We start from the raw sequence: 7,576 nt of genomic DNA, 5'->3' as shown, positions 1-7,576 counted from the left end.
ATATATATATATATATATGTGTGTATGTATATATTATTTTTTATATATTTATTACTTATATGCGCTGACAGAAATCTTTAATACTTATGATTATTATTGCATGATAAAAATTGTAATTCCATTTTTACAGTTATTTTTTCTATAATGTATAATAATACAATTATATACAATTATATAATTCTAAAAAATATGTACTTGAACATTGAAATAAATTCATTTTAATTGACATCAATTATAAATTATCATAATTTCATTATAATTTATAATTGATATCAATTAAAATGAATTTATTTCAATGTTCAAGTACATATTTTTTAGAATTATATAATTGTATATAATTGTATCAATGAAATCATTTTCTCTCAATGCAATTTTCTATTCTCAATTTATTATATTGTTGCGAATTTATTATTTCTTATTTTTTATTAGATATAGATTTAATTGAAGTATCATACGATGAAGAAACAATTTCTATCAATGTGACACGTTATCATGTTAATGATAAAAAAAACACAGAAATACAATACATATATCTATCACCAATTTAAAAAAATAGAATATCATTTCTCCGCGCTGAAATGTCCATATATAAATCTCTATAAAAAATAAAAGCTATTTATCCAACAATGTGAATAAATAAATCTTATTCATTCACATTGTTTACAAGTATTTCTTCATCTATAAAGATTTATCCTTTCTTTTCATATAATTATATTTTAAATCCTAAAATAAATCAATTATATTTATTTGCTAGCTTTTGATTTTAGATAAAACAATCTTTTGTTTTAATAAGCTTTTATTATTGAAAAACATGAAGAAATATACGTGAACAAATACTGTATGATTTATATATATTTTTTATTTTCTAACACTATTAAGACATACATCCATCAAAAGAAAAATAAATAAATAAATATTTATATATAAAAGATAAATCATAAATATGTTTTCAAATTTATAAGCGTGCCTCCAGATAAAAAAAATGTTCTTATGAATATTAGATAACAAACACTTTATTGTCAAAATAATAAATACATATAATAGTATCAAATAATAACTTTACTTAAAAGTTTCGGGTGGATATCATTTTGTACGATGCTCAAAGTTTTGTTCATCATACATGAGTACGATTTAATACTCAGTCATTTCAAATCTATATTTATATAAATTATTTCAACGATGAAACATGCGTGTTCGTGTATATTGAGAGAAAAATTTTTAATATTTATAACCACAATTATGATTATTATGTAACATTATATGGCTGTCCTAAAAAAAATGAGTGTAAATTATAATTAAATTATACTAAACTATTTTTATTGTAATAATAATAATTTCATTATAATGAAAATAATATTCGAAATTATTATAATGAATACAAAATTATTTTCAATATCGTCAACTACATATACATTTGTTGATAGAACTATACATATATATAATTATTATTTTTAACATTAAGGCAATAATAATCATAATTACGATAATATGCACTTTAGTAGTTATAAATATTAAAAATTTGTCTCTCAATTTATGAACACACTTTTCTTCTTTCTTATTCAGAAATACATTCATGAAATTTTAAAACAAACTTATGACTTAATCTATATTTTGATTACTAAGATGAATTTATACGTGTTTAATAATAATTATAATTAATTCTTATTATTAAATTAATGACACAAAAAAAAATATTAATTATATATTTATAATTTTTTTCTTTCAAAAAAAAATATATAATTAATTTCTGCATTATAGGAAAAGACCTTGAAGAGCATCGTCTCGGGAGATTTACAACCCGTTTCGTTCAAGGATCGCGCGACCCAAAAGCAGTCGGGCCTTGAAGTCTCGCAGCATACCAACATGCGAGGAACAAGCGATCGCAAGAATCACCTGGATGACGCATAACTCACTTACCTTTCTCTGCGTAATCGCAATTGTCGTCGGTCTGTCCCACGAGTTTTCTTCCTTAAGAATCGTATCAACGCTCGGTTACCGAAAGCGATAGGTCGCCCTGACATTGCGCTCGATGCACTTGTAATCACACAAATATAGATGAACTGAGTCCTCCACTATTGCAATTAACAGCATTCTTATTGTATAAGACAACGACGATGTTCTCATTACGCGAGTGCAACGTATCGCTGTTCTTATCCCTGGGGATATCGATCGCGGAAGTTCGCCGCGCTATCGATCGACCGGCTATCAACCTGGAGTTGTTTCTTACGTCTCCACCGCTGCCTCGTGCACCGCAGCTCGATGTCATACACTGCCCCAGAAGGAAACGTTTATTCAGTTCGAGACTCGTCGCGAATCGTCCCGCTATTTCTCGATCTTTCCTTGTTCGGAGCAAGGCTACGCGAATGGAAAGTCCGTCGAATTGCGACACACACTACTCCGTTCATTCGTTCACAACTCGCTCGAGCATATCCGGTTACGAATTCACTTGTGCGGGTATAATCGCAAGAATGATCGATGATTCCAGCGAGCACTGCACCGTCAGATTGGGAATGACTCGCGTGAATTACGACGCAACGATATTCTGCAGTTCTCCAATTATTCGCAATGAATAACGTTCATTTTAGCTTTGTAGAAAAATCGTAAGGAAGATCGATTCTCAGATAACCCCACTGTTTACTTCAGAGCAACGAAACAGAAATCTTCTATGTTGGAGCAAATTACGAGAGTCTCTCGGCATGCGTCTGATTTGCGATAGGACCATCTCGCAATGGACATCCAGCCGCTTCTGCAAGAAAGATCAAGAAACTTGGTTTTAATCTCTCACCTTTGTTATTCCTGTAAATTGTTTCCACGTATTTATCTAGATGACGCATCCTATAAGATGTAATAGGCATTAGATTACATATTTCTTGATCTTATCATCTGTACTCCATTAAAAAGAATTGAATCATATCAGCATTTCTTCAACTTTAGATGAGGAATTTTGTAACAATTCTGCGAGACAGAAAGGTAGATATACTATCTCATATTAGCTTACTGTCTCATTCTATATTTTATTAAGATTATAGAATGAAATAGTATAAATTAGAGTGTGATTAGATAATGGTATATACAGAGAGAAAATATTTCTTTCTGATAGGATTTTGACAAAATCGCTGGCCGAACTATGTTATAGAATATTTATTCAACTCTATCTCAACATCTCTTTTCAATTCGATATTCTAGAAAGAGAGAGAGAAAGAGAGAGAGAGAATGAATGATTCAAGTTACTTCACTCTTTCTAAAACGATAATGATATAAACATAACAAAAACAGACTTGTGCATTTCTATAAAGTCATTCTCTTAAAAAGAGGTATCATATTGTTTATTTTTTTTGAAGTTTAAAGTTCGAAGAAAGGGATACTGATATGCTTAATTCCGTCTAACAAAACAGGAATCAAAATATCTCCAAAATAATTGTTAAAAATCTCTCTTCGATTATAACGTTATCTTGACTTATTGTTTTGCTTGATACATTATCTCGCTTTCCAATCGCGTCATATGTTTCAAACGTTAGCATTTTTAAAAGACCGGTCTGACATTTCCTACGAATGACTAAACATTTGTGATGTAACACGTATTTTCGAATTGCGTGTATGATTAATAAAAGTCACTATATAATACACAAAAAATACCCGCGCGTTTATTTTGCAAGCAATCAGGAATTATTCATTTCATGTAAACAGCAATTACGTACTCGATGTTGCGACTCGAAATATCAATTATCAAACAGTGTAACCCAGGCTGAGTAAAAATAATATCGAAATGATGTGAAAATGGCTCCAAAATGATTATTAAAAATCATCACTTTTTTGGAATTTTAATTTTAATTAAAATATATAAATGAGTTTTCATAGTCAATTCAGTTGTTTTTCTACGACTTTGAGTTTTTGATTAATCCTACATTTGATTTAATTTCATCTTTTGGTAATGAAACAAAACAGTCATGATTTAAATCTGTTCTACAATGTGCTTTTTGTTTCCTGTTTCTTGCCTTTTATTATTTTTTACATCTTGTCTTTTTGCTTCTTATCCGGTTTTTTTATTTTATATCGCCCGAGATAAAAGTTAACGAACTTCGAAAGAAACAAGAAATACGTAATAAAAAATACAATTGTTGATAAAACGATTATAAAGAAGAAAAAAGCAAAAGGTAAAAAACAAGAAACAGAAAACAAAGAGCACATTGTAGAATAGGCTTTATAGTAACATTACTGCTAATTCTAACATTACTGCGAATTGTTCTTCTTGAGAAGCTATGCGAAGTCTATATACTCGATTCTCGCGTCGCTCGGCGCGAGTTTCGAGTCGCGAAGGAAAAGTGATATTGAACCGCGCGTAGGCGGATTTAATCGCGCTGATTTCGCGTGTTTGGCACGCGGACGCTCGAAAATCGGTTTGGCGCGAATCGACTTATGAGTGTGGGTGGAGAACGCCTAGCGTCTCTGCACGAGCGATAGAGCGATAGAGTCGCAATTACGTCGCATTATCCTTGAGCGGCGATAAAAATGTGACGGTCACGGACGACACGTGCGACAGTTCACGTTTATCGATTCGTAGCGTCGGTTTAGCGGCATCATCAACCCTTGCGGATAAATCCAATAAAGAGGATGTGGATCTAAACCCACCCCGACTCTGATCGACGTTAATTTGATCGATTACCATACGATCACGTTCCCCTCGCGATCAACCCTCGAATGTGTCTTTGTTTGTCTTTCGTCAATTTACTAATGGCCATCTACACTGTATCGTTAAATTCATAATGTAAATTATACCTGTTTGAGTCATGTTTAATAATTTCTATAGATCGCCACTGCTTCCAATATGTCGTTAATTTGACTAAAACAATGGAATCAATTTAACTAAAAAGATATTAAATTTGAAAGTATTAAATTTGACTCAAATTCAGTTTATTATTTATTAAGTGTGTACGTTAATATGATGTTTACTTTGAAAATAACTACTGAAATAGATTGCGTTTTGACACAGAAAGTTCAAAATAACAAAATGTTATTTAACTCAAGAATTGGATTACCATCGCGCTCCTTTCATATCTAACAATTATAATATTTTATAATATTTTTTTCTCTAAACGAAGGATACAAACTTCTTGAGACGCTATCTATGCGTTTTTTCGTCGCTTTCGATAAATATTTTACGTCTTATAAAGCCTCGATATTTATGACACGATAAATGTTTAAAATTCCTTTTTTAAAAATTTGAAAAATGAACACTAGTACATAACATACACACACACACACACACACACACACACACACACACACACACACACACATGCCTCTCCACTTCTCACGAACTCACTGCGAAACACGCACGCTGAGAATGTGGGAAAGTCACGAATCTCGTTCACAAACATAGATCACGCACGCGAGGTCTACCTGTTCGCCGTGGCGCAGTCGGCCAGGTAGTGAGTCACTAGTCGTGAGTGGAAAATAAATATTACGGAATCGTGCAGCATGCTCCACGAGAGCGATCAGCACCGCTCTCCCACCATGTTGTAGCGCGGTTGAAAGTAATTCGTTCGGCTCGGCGCACCCGCTCGCGACTTGGCCGCCTCTTTGTGTCGGCTCGCGCAAATACGGATAAATTTACGACAACAATTTGCATTTTGTTTACATTACCGAAAGATGGAATCAAATCTGAAAATTCTGCGATTAATCAAAAACGTAAAGTCACAGAAAAAATAGATCAGCCATAAACATCCACATTACTTATCGAACTCGTCGAATTAAAACAAAAATTACAAATAAATCTATAAATCATTAGATAGTTTTAAATATTTTCACGAATAATCTGATAAATGAATAAAACAAAATTATGATTAGATTAAATAGAAGAAAATTAATACATCTTTTTATGTAGACACAAAAATCATTATTATTCTAGCGACGTCAAATGGTCCATCCTCCTAATGCAATTCCAATTGGATAAGAGATGCAGCACACAACAGATCGCAATGTCATCAAGATCTTATCGAATTTCACAATAATCTTCTACGGATATATTCGCGCTGCACACTCTTTAACAATCGCCGCTTCGGTATCGATCGAAGCGTATCCGAGCGACCGCCAAAATCGTTCCGCGTCGAGCCCGAGAAATGGCGAGGTAGGTACTGATGTGCGATGGAATTTTGCGACGAATCCTTTGTGTATTAGGACCGGAAAGGCAAATGGAAATACTCAAGAGAAGTGTACCGCACGATGGTCGGTCGGAACCTGAAAGATCCCTCGCGTTCGTTACTCGCGCGCAACGAGTAGAACCGATCGACCTAGCGACCTTCCCCTCCGGAGGTGAACTAACGTCTCCCCCGTCTGCATCCTCGAGCGTGTATCCCCTCCACTTGACCCACCTGGTCAAACCACCACCTGACTGAATCCCACCGAATATCCACGGATAGTATCCAACTCCCATGAGGTTCTCATACAACGAAGAGCGGATCCTCGAATCGTCGATCAACAGCTTAATTATTTTTTCGTCTCTCATCAATTATATGGAAACACGTGGAGAACGTCGGCTTCCTGAGATGCGTTCCAAAACTTGACTCTGTCAATTCCAAATATCTTTTGTCCTTGTTTAACATTCGGTGAATAAAGATAAAATAATATTCGGGTTGACAGAGTCGAGTTTTGAAATGCAACCCTGATAAGCGAAAGGAGACGTCAAAATTCAAAAAGAAAAATGTTTGAGACCAGAAACTCAATTATGTAAATTTTTCTTATACATATATAATGTGGAAAATACATATACACATATAAAATATATATACATATAAACATATATACATACATATATATAAAAAAATGTTCACATTTTCATTCTAAGGAAAAAGTTACATGAATGATCCTCTGGCTCTATAACAGCAATTTATTGATGATACATTAATTAAATATTGAGATATATATATAAATATATACCAATATTGTATCAATAAACTGTGCACTTATTTTAATGATCAAGTAGCTTTTTTTTTAAACGAAAACGTGAAAAATGAAAATTTTTATTATAAAGATGATTGAGAAGTTTTTCACTTTATACGTTTCCGCCGTATATAGGAAAAAAGTTATATGATTGCTACCTTGAGATAATTTTGTAAATTATATGTCGTCTCTCACAATATTGAATAAAATATCCAACATTTTCTAATTACGAAAATATAAAAGTATTATCTGTATTAGCAGTCTGAATTTTTTTGTGCGTCTATTTGTAGGAAACGATTAACACTAATGAGAAAGAAAAATTGAGTGCACGCAATACTTCACGAAGAAACCTCTTTTAGTTATACTTATTCTTTGATCTTATTTACAAACGCAAACACATAACGTGGATTACCTTAACGATCAATAAACGATCAATAAATATTAAGTGAAGCAATTTATATTAGATACATTTCTGATTATCGCATTGCGATAGATCTTCGCTTGAATATCACGAAATGAGATCAATTCGATCATAAAATCTTCATCGCGTGAGATTTTATATTATTTTATATTATGTAATAAATTACATATGTAGAGAACGAAACATAACATGCTTAACAATTAACAACTTAAGAAT

At 32.5% G+C, this 7,576-nt stretch overlaps 1 protein-coding gene across 1 annotated transcript in view; it reads right to left on the bottom strand.

Moving 5' to 3' along the window:
- LOC108689932 (bicaudal D-related protein homolog) overlaps positions 1 to 1,980 on the bottom strand; it is a 32,454-nt gene extending 30,474 nt beyond the window's left edge. The window contains exon 1 of the mRNA XM_018196925.1: positions 1,918 to 1,980. The gene's annotated coding sequence lies outside the window, so the exon portion shown is untranslated. The remainder of the gene's footprint in view (positions 1 to 1,917) is intronic.
- Positions 1,981 to 7,576: the final 5,596 nt, after the last annotated feature.

The sequence above is a fragment of the Atta colombica genome, unplaced genomic scaffold (genome assembly GCF_001594045.1).
Source record: "Atta colombica isolate Treedump-2 unplaced genomic scaffold, Acol1.0 scaffold281, whole genome shotgun sequence".
Lineage (NCBI taxonomy): Eukaryota > Metazoa > Arthropoda > Insecta > Hymenoptera > Formicidae > Atta > Atta colombica.
Note: the sequence above shows the minus strand (reverse complement) of the source record. Positions and strands in the feature narration are given on the sequence as shown.